Genomic DNA, 15,072 nt, shown 5'->3' on the forward strand with positions numbered 1-15,072 from the left:
GTTTGTTGGACATATGCATGTCACTACAAAATGACAGAGTAGCCTTGCTACCTCGCCTTTTTTGTGTGAAGCTGAGAAAGTACCATTTTGGAGGAAAGGGGTAAAGGAATACATGATTTTCCAAGAGGTACTAGTATGTGTGGAGGAAGGGCAGAAGAAGAGGGAACAAGGAAGTGAAGACTGCAGGAAATTCTAGGGTGGCAGGGATGAGTTGGATGAAAATAGGGGCCAACTGTATAGGAGCACCAGATTGAACCCAACCAAAGGTTTCAGAGAATTGGTGATAAAATTGGCACACAAAGGCTATCAACACAGGGCAAAGACAAAGGAGAGATTGAAAGTGTCTTATTGATGGCTGGGACCAGATTTTAGTGTAGAGAGAGTAGTGGGAGGTTCTATGCAATGTTCCACACACGGCAACATCTTGAAGCAACATGTATAGCCCCTGCTAGTTAAAAGATTGCCTAAGACCCCTTGGAGTGGCCTTGCATTAGACATTGTTGGTTCAGTTGAAGGTGGGGGCAGGCGAATGTTTATTATGTAAATATAATTTTGGGTCATCAATAGAATGTTTGGGTCATCAGGACCAAGGATGGAATATGGAGTTGGGTGGGGAGCATGGAGGCAGTTGGATGGCTGGGAGATTTTCTCTGACAAGATACCAATACATTAAATTTTTACCTGATTTCTGGACTAATCCTGATACTTGGTAGCTTACTTTACGACACATGTTAAGTCTTTCAGTACATGTGTGGCTGTGATAGTGTGAGCATGTCACGTGGGAGTAGATACATGTATGGTATGTGTTAAGGTTGGTTGGAAACGGTGAGCGTTGCAGGAACAGAGACTGCAAGGTGAGTAGGAGTGGGAGCAGTAGTGGCCGGATCAAATCGAGCATGGCAGGGTGGGCAGGACATAAAATAAAAATATAAATAAATTACCTCCTCACCTCTCTCCCATGTCGTCTCAGCCTCTCCTAAGCCAATCACAATGCTGCAATGCAGCATTGCGATTAGTCTGAGCGCCGTGGATCGGTGCTCAGCCAGGGAATGGGGACCATGGATATGTTCTCCCCGCTGGCTGTAATGCTGCCTGCCTGGAGAACATGAGAAGTGCGCATGACTGTTTGACCGGCCCGAGAGGGCCAGCCAAACAGTCATTGTACACTTAGAGTGGGCAAACCTCTCCTCCCCTGACCTGAGAGCAAAGCAGCCCATCCGCCTTGCAAAGCTGCGCAGCAGGAACAAACACAATGATAACCTCGAGTTACTCTCATTTTATTTGTTCTTTCTTGCACTGCTTTGCAGCAGTGGGGCGAAATGGCGGAGGAGCCGCCCCTGGGTGGGAGGTGCAGCACAAGTCCAGATTAAAAGTGTTTTACTTAAACGTTTACCTCCTCTTATAGGATCACCGGGAAAAGACTGCACTTCTCAGTAGTAGTGGGCCTGGCTCATGCCCGATCGCTTCCTGCTACTGCCTGCCTACACTGCCTTTCAATATGACGGTGTCCTCTGGGATTTCACCACCACCAGCCAGCCGAAACACCTTTACACAGAGTGTACCACCGCCTCAGGCAGCAATGATACATGGATCACATGCGCGTATCTGGCAAGTCCGAACCCTTGTCGACAATAATAAAGTAATGGCAAGACGAAAGTGTAAGTAAAGCACTTTTAATCTGGTCTTGTGACGCACCTCCACCTTCTGCTCCTCGCCGGATCTGTTCCCCCAATCCTCACTTTTACACTTCGACTTCCCCACATTCTACACCAACACCTCCACCCACACACCACACATCCAAGTGACATGCTCACACTATCGAGAGACACACAAACTGCAAGATCTAACACATACCAACACACACTGGAAAGCATAACACATATCCTCCTTACATACAGAATGTCACACAAATACCACATGCCATAACAATACCGGTGGCCACATTTAGGAAAACATCACTAGTAAATAGCCACATCAGTTAAATCAGCCTTTAGCATTGCAAGCATATGGTGGCCATATTTAGATAACAATCTGTTTTCTTTAAGTTTGAAAATAATTTTATTGATCAGAAAACAGGGTGTCAATACATAATACATGAGTAAAGCAAGGATAGTTGAAGGAAAGGGAAAGGGGAGTAATAACAATGAAGTAAAACAGTGCATCAAAATCAAAACAAAAGCTAATCATGGGCTTTGAGGTTAAACTGAAGAAATACAATGGTTACAAAACATGGTCAGGCAAGAGTATAAACATGGCAGGTAATAATGAAGGAGAAAAGAAATGTGAAGGGTAATCAAGGGGGTTTGGTAACTTCTTGTTGGGTAGGCTGTAGGCAAAATGATCGATTAGCACAGTTGTCAAGATATAACGTAATAGGAAGCCATAAATCTGCATGTTTCGACGCTAAATGAGTAGGAAAGACAAAAGTGGTGTCTAGTCTATGATTGTGACAAACATTATACCACCATGCTTTAAAGGAGATATTAGATGAAGTTTTCCAATTGATGGTAATCTGTTGAAACGCAACAACCAGCAATAAGTCAACAATGCGAACATTAAGATCATTGCCCTCCCAACAGGGAGAGAGGCTTCCCAGGAAGATGTACATGTAAGAAAAAGGAATATAAGTGTGAAAAAGTACATAAATTTGAGTCCAAACCTGGATCCAGAAATCATGAACCGGTTTACAGAGGAACAGCATATGAAACAAGGAGGCACTTGGAGAGGAACAAGACCAACATATATCTGGAGTGACAGAAAACCGCGTACCGAGGGTAGAGGGTGTAAGGAGTCTATTATATATGAAGAACATAGATTGTGTCAGGGTCGCTGCTCTAGATGATTTGTGAATTTTGAGCCATATTCTGTCCCATGAGGAAATTGGCCACAAGGTAGCAAAGTCGAGTTCCCATTGCTCTTCTACTTTAGACTTAGGTCTAATAGACTCTTTAGTGTGAAGGTACTTATAAATAGTAGAGGCTTTGCAGGTGGTACGCAAGAGGGAGTGAAGTTGTGAAGCAGAGGAGGGAGGGATAGGAGGAGTTTGTGTTTGTGAAAGTCGAGTGAAAGTTGCCATCACCTTTTCCTTGAGTAGAAGGTGTTTGTGAGCAAAAAATGTAGGTAGATTAAAGAAGGAGCGTAGGGATGAGAAAGGCAAGAAGGTAGAGTACGAGAATAATTGCAATACCCAAAATAATCCGTTTTCGCTCCAGGATTTCCAGTAAAAGGGTTTGTTGTGAATCAAGAGATGTGCATTGTGACAAATGGTGGAGGTGAGGAAGTCAGCAATAGTAGAAGGAGGAGGGGGATTAGAAGATAAAAGGAGCTTGGTGGTGAATTTGTGGATGGGAGTAAGAATTGAGGAGGGTTTGCGCGAGAAGGAAATGTATTCAGCAAAAGAGAAGGGAGAGAGGAAAAGGCGCTCAACCTTGGTCCTCAGAGGGCAGGGAGAGGTGGGGTCCTGTAACCAAAAGGAAGTCTGCCGCAACAGAAAGGCTTTTTGATAGGCCGGAAAGTCTGGAAAATTGACCCCGCCTTCTGAAGTGGGGCGAATTAGTCTGGCAAGGGACATCCTAGATTTCTTGTTATCCCACAAAAAGGAAGATAAAACCGAATTGATTTTCTTAAAAAATTTACAAGGGATAGGCAATGGGATGTTGGAAAGTGTGTAGAGAACTATGGGGGATAGCATCATCTTGATGGTGTCAAGGCGACCCCACCAGGATAAGTAGAGAGGGTGCCATCTAGCTGTTAAATCAGAGGGAAATAGTGTCTGAGATAGAGGGGGTAATATGTAGGCCCAAGTACTTGATGAGTGAGGAACTCCAAGTAAAGTTGGAGGCGCTGAAATCGGGCTTAAAGGTGAACTTCGTTAGGGGTAGAATCTCACACTTATCATTATTAAGTTTGTAACCAGATAGCAGGGAGTAATTCTTCACTTCCTCCAAGAAAGCGGGAATTGAGTCAGTGGGATTTGAGATGAAGAGTAAAATATCATCTGTGTAGGCAGCAAGTTTGATATGGGAGTCCGCAGCTTGAAAGCCATGAATGTTGGGGTTCTGACTGAGTTTAGACAAAAAAGGCTCCAAAGCCAAGTTGAAAAGAAAAGGGGATAAGGGACAGCCTTGGCGGACGCCTCTGCCGAGGTCGAAGAAGGAGGAGAGAAGGCCATAAGCACAGACTGCTGCACGTGGGCTAGAATACAAGAGAGAGATTAGGGAGATGAACCTGGGACCAAAGACTAACCATTCGAGAGTGTGAAACAGGTAGGACCATTCAACCCCGTCGAACGCCTTCTCAGCATCCAGGACAATCGCGGCGAGGGGGTATTGTAAACGTGGGGACTTTGATAATATGTTAAACAAAAGTCTAGTATTGTCAGTGATAAATCGGCCCTTTACAAAGCCGGACTGCTCCTCACCTAAGAGGTCAGGAATTAAAAGGTCCAGTCGCGCCGCCAGCGATTTGGTGAATATTTTGTAGTCGATATTGACCAAAGAAATAGGCCTGTAATTCTTACAGTATTTGGCATCCTTTCCTTCTTTGGGTATCAAGCAAATGTGAGCATTGGAGAAGGAGCCTGAAGAGCTACCAAGGGTAATAAATGTGTCTACAAGGGATTGAAGTTTTGGAATAAGTAATTTTGAGAAGTGAAGGTAGAATTCAACCGTGAAGCCATCTGGGCCAGGGGCTTTGTTCAATTTGAGGTGTTGGAGTGCAGTGAGCAGTTCTTCCTGGGAAATGTAAGATTCCAAGTGAGAGAGATCAAGAGGGAAATGTTCAGGTTTCCGGTTAGTAGAAAAGAAGTGTGCTAGAGATTGAGGGGAAGGCTGAGTTTCAGATGAGTAGAGAGTTTTATAAAAGAGGGAGAATTCGGTTAGAATATCAGCATCCTTGTATTTAAGATCAGAATTGGTATCATACACAGATTCAATATTCAACTTGGTATGCTTAACTTTTAGATAATTGGCTAGAATTTTCCCAGCTTTGTTTCTGCCCCCATAAAACTTTGCACTGGATTTCAACAAATATAGTGAGGCATCCTCTGTAGATTTCTCGTTAAACTTCATTTTGGCAGCAACAAGAGCAGTCAGACTATCTTGCGAGTGAGAAGTAAAATAGGCGTGTTCCAATCTCTTAATGTCTCGGAGGAGATCCCCAGTGAATTTACGAGCAGCTTTGCGCTTCCTCACCACATAACCAATAATAAAGTCTCTTGCTGCAGCTTTAAAAGCATCCCAGATGGTAGGTTTTGGAATGGAAGGGGTATCATTAAACAGAAAGAAATCGTAAAAAAAGGTAGTGAAGGAGGAGGTGAATTTGGGATCAGAGAGAAGAGTGTTGTTAAAACTCCATCTTTTGGTTTCGGCAACTTTAGGGAGTATGTCAATGTTAATTAGGACAGGGGCGTGGTCTGATAATAAGATTGGGCCAATTTCGGTGTTAGTGAGGGTCTGAGCGATATTATGAGTGACAAAAATGTAATCAATCCGTGATTGGGAGTGATGGGAAGGAGAATAAAAAGTATACTCCTTTGACAACGATTGCAAAGTCGCCAAGTGTCAATAAGCTTGTGTTGGGAGATAGCTTGAGTGAAAAATGTGTGGGTTTTATTAGGAATATGGGAGATATCCGAATTCCTGTCAATAAAAGGGTCAAGGGGTTGGTTGCAATCACCAGCTAGGATAAAATTATCATCCACAAATCGAGTGATGTGGTGTGAAAATTCAGTCCAAAAGAGAGGATTGCCACCAATGGGAGCATAGACGTTGAGAAGAGAGATTGGAACACCTCTAAGAGAAAGTCTGACATGCGCCCACCTGCCTTCAGTATCCGATTCCTGGGAAAGGAGAGAATGGGAGAGGGACTTGCGGCATAGAATTGCTACACCACTACGCTTACCATCACCTTGAGAATAATAAACCTCACCCACCCAACCCCTCCTAAGTTTTGCTGATTCCGTATAGAAAGGTGAGTTTCCTGTAAAAATGCCAAATCAACATTCAATTTATCTAGGTGGGACAAAATCCTCTGTCGTTTGATTGGAGAATTAATACCCTTAAAATAACCATGAAATTACTTTCAATGACATACTGTATAAAAAAAACCGAAATAAACATGATGAGCAAAATCAGAAAAGAAACCCATGAATAGAGATGCATGAAGAAGGAGAGAAAGATTGTAGAAAGTAAAAAAAGGGGAGAAAAGAGAAGACAAAGAAGCTAAATTGAGTGAACTGAGGGAGGAGAAGAGGAGGCAGATCATGAGTGAAAAAGAGGGAATAGAGCATCAAAGTGAAGAATGAAAAGATAAGTGAGCCCATTGAAAGAATGTAAAGATACAAGAGAAGAGGAAGTAGGAAGAATGAAACGGATACATGGAAGGTGACACCTTTGAACAAAGAGTAAGTAAGAAGAAGGACAATAGACAAGAGAAGAGGGAGAGGGCAAACATGGTAGACAAGGAAGGGGAACCTACTTACAGGGGAGGGAGGTACAATCAGGAAGAGGGCCAGACTTGTGGGTAGGGGGGGTAGAGCCTACTGGAGAAGGCAAGACGTCCAGGGTCAGCAAGCCGTCCAGCCAGGGAAACAACACGGAACGTAATGTATAATCTGTGGAGACATGAGGTGAGTATCAGGAAAACAAAGCAGTGAAAAGCAACAGGGAAATTGTTTGATCAAATACAAGGAAAAGGCAAACAGGATAAATTACAAGAAAACAATCCAGCATAAAATGTAAAGACACGCAAAAACATGAAGTAAAACCATGGAACATGAATACTAAATAAGAGAAGCTAAACTGGAGGAAAAACCAACAACTCAGGAAAGTCATGGAGGGAAGGAAGAAGAGGAGCCAGAGGTATCCATGTTAGCTGCTCGGCAAGAGTTCAGGAAGCTCCGAAGTCGTATAGGATCCTCGTAAGTCGTTGTCTTGTTATTGTAGGTAACTGTGAAAAGGCATGGATGGAAAAGACCATATCTGGCGCCAATGGAGCGAAGGTCCGATCTCATATCCAGGAAAGCTTTGAGGCGACTGGCTGTGGATTTAGCATAGTCTTGCACAAAGAACAAGGTGGATCCCGACCATTTGAGACGGGGGGAAGCCCTGGCCGCCAAGAGGACTTTTAGAAGGTCAGTGTATTCTAGAAAATACATGATGATGCCTCTTGGTCTCGACGAGGCAGAAGCAGGTGAAGAGGGACGACCAAGTCTGTGAGCCCGCTGTATGTTGAGCGTGGTGTCCTCTGGTAGATGCAAATGTTTGGGAAGGAAGAATTTGAAGAAAGCAATGGGGGCGCTCCCCTCGCAACCCTCCTCCAGGCCGTAAATTCATAGGTTGTTACGCCTGTTCCGATTTTCAAGGTCCTCCACCTGCTTTTGGAGAGAAGAAATCTGTGAGTGCATATGAGTGACCTTGGTGGATGATTCCTGAAGAGAAGAGACACTTTTTTCTACCAACGTGACTCTAGCGTCCATCTGCGACCAGGTATCAGTCAGGACTTGTAGCTTAGCATTGGTTTCTTCCATAAAAGGGCGGAGGGCTCTTATCTCCTCCAACAGCATTTCCATAGATATGACCGAGGAAGAATTAGACGGTGAGGGAGGATCCTTTTTCAGCCTTTTGGTGGTGGCCTTCCCTAAGGGTTGCACGGAATGCTCCATATTAAACTGCGACCTGTGAGTGGTAGGTGTCTGAGAGGCTTCTAACTGAGCCAGTTCTGAGAACACTTTGGAATTTTTAATGTAGGTACGTTTCGGGGTCTTATCGACACATACCGTTGTGATCTTACCCATGAGGTACTAACCACCACTGAAGAAACAAGCTGGTTGAAGGGCCTCCATATACGTTAAAACAGCAAAGGGCCAGAAGAAGTAAGGCAAGTTTACTGAATGACAAGAGAGACCAACATAAGCTGTAGAGGCATGGAAGTAAGAAGCTGTTGCAGGTAAAATCCAGAAAAAGAGAGCCAAAAAATTACAAAATGTCCGTCAGAATTAAGGGAGGCAAAAATAGCTTCTTCTTTCGGGGGAGGAGCCAAGCCTGCATCCAAAATGGCCGCATAGCCGCTCGGCTCCGTGAGCCCTCTCTCCCTGCATGCCCATCCTGTTGTTCGTTCTGGCCAAAAAAGGTATAATTGGATACTAGAAGGTGAGCGTTCACTTACCACCTGCTCCTGAGATTCCTGCGTGCTGTGAAACCGGAGAATTCCCCACCCATTGCACAGCAGCCCGTGCAGTGATGAAGCCGGGGTGTCGATTGCAACGGGCGGCCGGCGCGATCGCAACCACAGCGGCCGCCTCTGGTGGTGTGGAGTCGGTCGGAGGGTGCTGTTGTCTTGGAGTGCCGCTGAAGGCAGCATCAGCCAGGTCCCTTGTTGAAGAGCCTTGGGGGCCCATGGGGCATTCTGGAGTCAAGGGGGGTGCGTGGCTCCTGGCCCCACCCTCTTCGGACTCCGTGCCTGGACGTAACCAAGGATCGCCCCCAAGACAGGCGGGCAGCCCCCAGGGAGCGGCGGGGTCTTTTGTTTAGCCTTTTGGTGGCTCTCCCCGGGAAACCCGCCTCATAACTTTGTGTTCCGGGCGTACATTTAGCGGCGCCCTGGGCTGGGGCCGGTCCTCGCTGTGCGGTGCAGAGGTACGGGGCCGAACTGTCGAAGATGGCGGCTGACACCCCTCAACATGGTCCATGTCCCGATCGGATGGCTGCTGTAAACATGGTGATGGGGTGCTGGCTGCGCACAATGGAGCCCACACCCAAAGCTGTCCTGGCCGCCTTAACGGATCTACGTGAGTCCCTGATCTGTAACGTCAGGGGCCTGGATCAAAAAATGGCCGCCATTGCTGCTTCGCCGCCCTGTGAGGACGCAGTCCGATTTCAATGGAGTACCTCTGGGGCCGTTTCTACTTCCTTGGGGAGGACTTTGGCCCCGCCTGGATTCCGGGAATTGCCGAGAGACCTGGTTGCTTTGCCCCCCCCTGGACAGTGCGGATGCACACGTGAATGCTTCTTGGGGACACATGCCTAACCTGAGCCTGGGGACGCACTGCTGCTCTTCTACTCGGGTAGCCTCAATAACACCGCGGCACTCGCCGGACAGTGATATTTCCTCTTCATGGATGGTACTACTGTGCTTGGGCTTTGTGGCACCTGCGGGCGTGATACTTCCGCCCTCGGACTTTAGTTGCATACAACTGGATGGACTCGAGTTGCTACCCCCTTTTTTGGTATTACTTGGGACTGCTTCGCTTGGATCCTTCAGATCCTTCAAAAAGTACTGTAATTTGCTTGACAAGGGATCATTGGGTGGCTCCGTTGTTAGACGAGGCCAGGGGTTATGCACTTTAGATTTCGGCGGCCCTCACGTTAACTGACGGTGCTTTGGGTGTGGTGGTACTGGGGTTGTATTTTTGTTGTGCTTGGTACTTGACGCTCTCCGCGATCCTCCATTTTGCTTTTGTACTTTCTCTATGTGTAGGGGTGATGGGCGGGCCGGGTGGCGACTGTGAGGGCCCTCCTCCATCCATATTCTTTGTTTCCTCTCTTCTCTTTCTAAATTTCGGGTTCCATTAGGGCGACAGGCACGCGGCTGGGGGGGTAGGCCTTGGTCTTCCGCGGGTGTGCAGGGTGGGGGTAGGGGAGTGGGGTTTGTCCATTTTTTGTTTCCATGGCCCTTTAGTCTACGTCTTTTTCTATAGTGCCGTCTCTTTCGTTGTTCCTGTGACGTGTATTGCTTTGAGGGGTGGGGTTGGGGATTGCTCTCCATCGGATTTGTGCCAATGTATCTCCTGGTTTGTGTGCCGTATCCCCACTATTTCGTCGGTATTTATGTTCATTGTGGATATCCTGATTTGCGTACTGTGTTGTAGGACCACGTGTGATTGTATGGCACTTCTTCAGTTCCCTATATTAAAAATGAACCTCTGTAATCCTGACTTCGGACCTGACCATATGCCCATATGTTGTCTCCTGATATATATATCGCTCCGGCTTTTGAATTGCTCTGATTCTTCTAATTGACTGCTACATTTTTACCTTGTTTCGCGGCCGGCCGTGAAGGTTGTAGGCCCGTACCTGTAATTGATTGCAAGACGAATAAAGGTTCACCAAAAAAATTTTTTTAAAATAGCTTCTTCGCGAGGGAAGAGGGTTGCGTAAGTCATTGAAAGATATTAAGATGAAGTAATGGCCAGTACTTTGTAAAGGGAGGGGAGCCAGGCATAATGGAGAGCTGCGTAAAATATAGAGGCGTCATGCATGAGGCAAGGTATAAAGTCACAAAATGGCCGCCCAAATGTAGAGAAACAAAAATAGACCATCCATGAGGTCCAGGGGCCAGAAGTATCAATTAAAAGCAATATAACGAAATACTGGCCAACCTTTATTGAGGAAGGAAGAGCCAGGCATCGTGGGTCGCTGCCAAGGTTGAAGTGCCGCCGGGAGAAAGACGCGCTGCAAAAGTCATAAGATGGCGGCCTCGGCCATCATGAAGCTGTGGCCGGAAAGGAATTCAGGAGAAAGGAGCGAGAGGCAGTCACGAGAAGCTCCGAAAAGGATGGCAAAGCATGCCCGAGATCCTCCGCATACGAAGTCCTCCGTCTCCGATGTGAAAAGGACAGGAAAAGCGCTCGTACACCGCGGCGCGAACGGAGCTCTCACATGAACGCCGCCATCTCCGCCGGGCGCTAAGCCACGCCCCCCAACAATCTGTTTTCTTATTTTTACTTTTGTGGCATATGCATACAACAAAAATGTAAAAAAATAACCTTGGCACCAGCATGCTAAGGTCAAACCCATTGACTTTGCCGATGCGTTTTAATATTATTATTCATTATTATTGTACTTATGGTTGCCACCTGGCTAGTGTTTTATCGGCCTACCCTGTGTTTTTATTTCCATGCCAGTAAAAATGTTTGGGAAAAGTAGTGAAATTCTGCAAATGATTTTCCCTTTTAAAATATAAACCTAAACATCACATACATGAAGAAATGTTTTATGAGAACTGTCTGGTTTATTTGTAAATGATTATTACAGAAAGGATGTGTTAATTACCTTGTTACAAAAGATTACTGAGAACTGGAAACACACTCCTTTTCACCTACCAGCTTTTGAACCTTCCGAATAGCAAAAAGTAAGCCAATGGTTGGTACTTTTTTGTGAGAAAGTACATTATTGCATAGCTTTATGCATGCTTGCCAACATTCTGTGACCAAAAAGAGGTAAGATTTTCGGTTTTTAAACCTATTATTTAGCATAATAATAGTGTCAGTGGAACACGAGGCCAGGTTGAACCGATGATATGTCACAGGAAATTGTATTTCATGAAACATGAAGTAGAAGAAAGGGCTGTGTGGCTTTTGGACCAGACGACATCATGAGAAGTAAATGCGATGGCCTAAATGAGGGACATTTGAGTGCTGTCGCCTGCCTTAAGCTCACACCTCTGGTCATCCACAGCCCAAGGCACTGTGTTGTGGGGCTACAATTTCAGGCAATCTAGTACTACCAGATGGGCAGCTTAAAAGGATCAGTGTGTGAGCCAATGTTTGTTTGTGTTTTTGATCCATTGGCCGTGACAGGACCAAAAACCATATTTATGCCCTTACATGTTGGCATATATGATGCCAGTCTTTAAAAAAATCCAGTTCCATACATGTGCATTACATTTACAATACACATTTTCTCAAAATATAGTAGAGGTGGTTGAGCACAAGGAGAAAGAGGTCTGTGGGTGAGGAGAGGTGCCTTGATGTTGTGGTTAAGTTTACAGAATTTAAAACCAAGAGACTCAAGCATACATCTTGGCTTCCCCACTTGAAATAATTGTGGGATCCTGTGCACATCACTCAATATCACCTTTAATATCTCCACCTAGACTTACAAGGCTGTCCATAAAGGCAGACTAGAATACCTCAACAACAGCCTCTCTTTCCACACACCCGAGAGACACCTCTAATCGTCTGACCTCTATCTGGCCACCAGCCCACGCATCTACAAGACCCAAACAGGAGGGAAGTCCTTCTCTGACCTTGCAGCCAAGGCCTGGAACGACCTCCTCCTCTGGCAAAACCCCACACTGACCCAGTTCAGGAAAGACCTCAAGAGGTGGATCTTCGGATGACCCCAGAATGTCATGGAGTCATCCCCCATCCCCATTGCACTTTGACACCCTCACGGGTGAGAAGCTGTGCTTTGTAAACCCGTGATTGATTGATATGACTACGCCGTCAGTCTCTTCACGGTACACAGTTTATGAGCCTTTAAAGGAGCCCAGTTCGCCCGTCTGTGCCACACAAGAGGCTCATGCAGAGAAGAAGTGCAGGAGAAGGGAGGGATCTTGGAGCAGGTTAGGGTGACAAGCCATTTGCGGTTGTGAGATCTAGGTACTGCAGGTAAGTACTTTCCTCATGTCGCTGCAGCTGACCCTTCCCTCTGCCGCCTTCAGATGAAACACAAGAACGCCATGAGAAGAGGAGGTAAAGGTTATGGGACTGTGCCATACACAGGAATCTCCGATTGCACTGTTTTATGTGGAAAGGCCAATGAATAAGACCGATCAAGCAATCCCAGGTGGCCTGGTATTATCTTTCAACAAGCATTTGCAATGCAATAGGTCTCGCATTTGTGAGAGTTAGAGCTATTGGTGTTCTAAATGGCAATGTCTTTTACCTATTTGTTTTGGTTTGAAATAGAGTGCATGTCTGTGGTGTGGAGTGAAGTTATGTGGGTTGGATTGGACTTGTTAGTTGTTAGATGTGGAATTGTGTGTGGTGGAATTGTCTGGTGTGGAACTGTGTATTGGAAATATGTGGCATGGGGTGCAGTGGAAACATGTGGATAGTAATTATGTGTAAGCATGGGCGAATTTTGCGAATCTCGCGCTCGCGAATTTTGCGGATTTGCGAACTCGCAATCCGCAAAAATCTGCGAATTCTCGCGAATTTGCGGATTTTTTATTTTTTTTGTGTTTGCGCGGGTTTCTGCCAGTTTGCGAGGGTTTTGTACAATTTCGCAAACGCGAACTTACCTGTCGGGTCGCAAGTTTTGCGAACTTGTTGTTTCTACGTGTCCAGCCTGTTTGGGACACGCTTCTTCATCACTGCCACCCTCTGTCACCACTGCCACTCTCTGACTACTCATGCCACCCTCTGGCCCACCCATGCCACCCTCTGTTTCATCACAGCACCCTCTGGTTGTCCAGTGTACATTATTGTGGCAAAGCAAAGCACACCTTCCCTGCCTCAAGTGACCTGAATTAATTTGGGGCTGATTAATGTGTCACAGAATATTTTTTTAGCTGGCACCTGCTTCCTTAGTGCTTCCTGATTAGTGATCTTTTGCACTTGCTAAGTGCTTTAATTGTTGCAAAATTAGTTACAACACCTGCCCTGCCCCAACTGACAATAATGAATTAGGGGCTGATTAATGTGTCACTGTTGGATTTGAACTTCCAGCCTGGCTCCTGCTTGTCTCCCTTAGCTGTAATTCAGGACCTTTGTGGCATATGTGTAACTATTCTGAGGGTCAGAGCAGGGTCACATAATAGTTGCAAGTAGGCAACTGAACTCTGGAGGGGCCCCTCAGGAAGCACTACAGGAAATGGCTACTAATGATGAGCTTGAACTTTTGAACCTGGTAAGTAGTTTCAGTTTTGCTAAGATCGTATTTCTGCAATTTAGCGCTTATTCGCGTGGCGCGAAGTTGAACTGGGAAGCCGCGAACTCACGCGAACAGTGCGAGCAAGCCATAAAATCCGCTGCTCACGGATTTGCGGATTTCGCGGGAAATTCGCGAATCTCGCGGATTGCGAATTTACCGAAAATCCGCAAAATCCGCGAGCAGAACGGATTTTCCGCCCATACTTAATTATGTGGTACTGAGTGTATTGGAATTACATGGAGTGGCTTGTGTGTTAGAATGTAATTATTTGGAATGGTGGTATGTGTATGCAATGAAGAGAGATTGCTGTAGCGTTAACTTAGCTACAAAGTAAATACGCCGGTTTGGCAGACTGAGGGCATTCACTAGACTTAATACTGGCTCACAAGCGTAGATTTTAGGTTTTTTTTCTATATGAGGGGCTTACAGTTAGAAAGCAGTGATTTACACAGACTCAATGTCCGATAGCTAGCACTGAATGTGAAATGCTCAACTTCTTTATTGCGCATCTTTTAATAAATTGTGTATTTATTTAAACCTCTGATTACTTATTAAAGAACAGTTCAGGAGAGAAATGCAGAGGAGGTCTTTTGGAATGTTCACCCTGGAAGCAATTAATAAACGTAAACATCGATTTGAAACACTATTCTGAGAAATGTAATGTGGCATTTATATGAATTTAAAAAAATGTGTGTATAATGTAGCAGGGGCATCTTAAAGATCACAAGGAGCAGTATGTAGCACAGAAATGATGTGTAGGACCAGGTAAACCCCGATTACAGAAACTAGAATGTGAATGGGGGAGGATATGAACTGGGCTATAAACCAAAACGCACCGCTGGTTTACACCTTTTTACTGTTTCAAGCACATTGAGATGAAGTGATTTGCCCAGCATCACACGATGTTCCTGTCTAAGTGGGAAAGCAGCGATTGGACGGCCGATCTCCAGGTTCCCAACTCGGGTTTAAGACACTATTCCACGTCTCCCATTTAAGGCAAGCTTTCCCATTTTACATAATGCAGGAGATCCGTTGACTGTGGCGAATTAGCAAGTCCTGTTCCAGTAAAAGAATTGGGTGCGTTTCAAGTTTTATCTCAAACACAAGACCCTATAAGGTGAGCACCTGGATGGTAATTGTCTATTGTGCGGCGGTTTTAATTTCTTTCTTCTGAACGATAAACTTTTATTTTATTTTATTTGTGTTTTAAGCTTTATGGGCTTTTACCAAAAATAAACTTGATTGGTAGACCTCGGGCAGATGAAATGCTGAGCCTAAGCTTTGTGCGTGTAAAACAATGCAGCGTTTTGCTGAAATCAACCCAGGAAATATCACGGAGCGGAACTGATGATAATGGCTTGTTTTGATAGCGCTCCTTACACTGCTGCAATTTTGTTCATCGTGGCGTTTGAAA

At 45.4% G+C, this 15,072-nt stretch overlaps 1 protein-coding gene across 1 annotated transcript in view; it reads right to left on the minus strand.

Moving 5' to 3' along the window:
• GALE (UDP-galactose-4-epimerase) overlaps nucleotides 1–15,072 on the minus strand; it is a 182,732-nt gene that overhangs the window by 137,195 nt on the left and 30,465 nt on the right. Inside the window, exon 2 of the mRNA XM_086955798.1 lies at nucleotides 6,482–6,613. The gene's annotated coding sequence lies outside the window, so the exon portion shown is untranslated. The remainder of the gene's footprint in view (nucleotides 1–6,481; nucleotides 6,614–15,072) is intronic.

Source organism: Lissotriton vulgaris, chromosome 2_1 (assembly GCF_964263255.1).
Source record: "Lissotriton vulgaris chromosome 2_1, aLisVul1.2, whole genome shotgun sequence".
Taxonomy (NCBI): Eukaryota; Metazoa; Chordata; class Amphibia; order Caudata; family Salamandridae; genus Lissotriton; species Lissotriton vulgaris.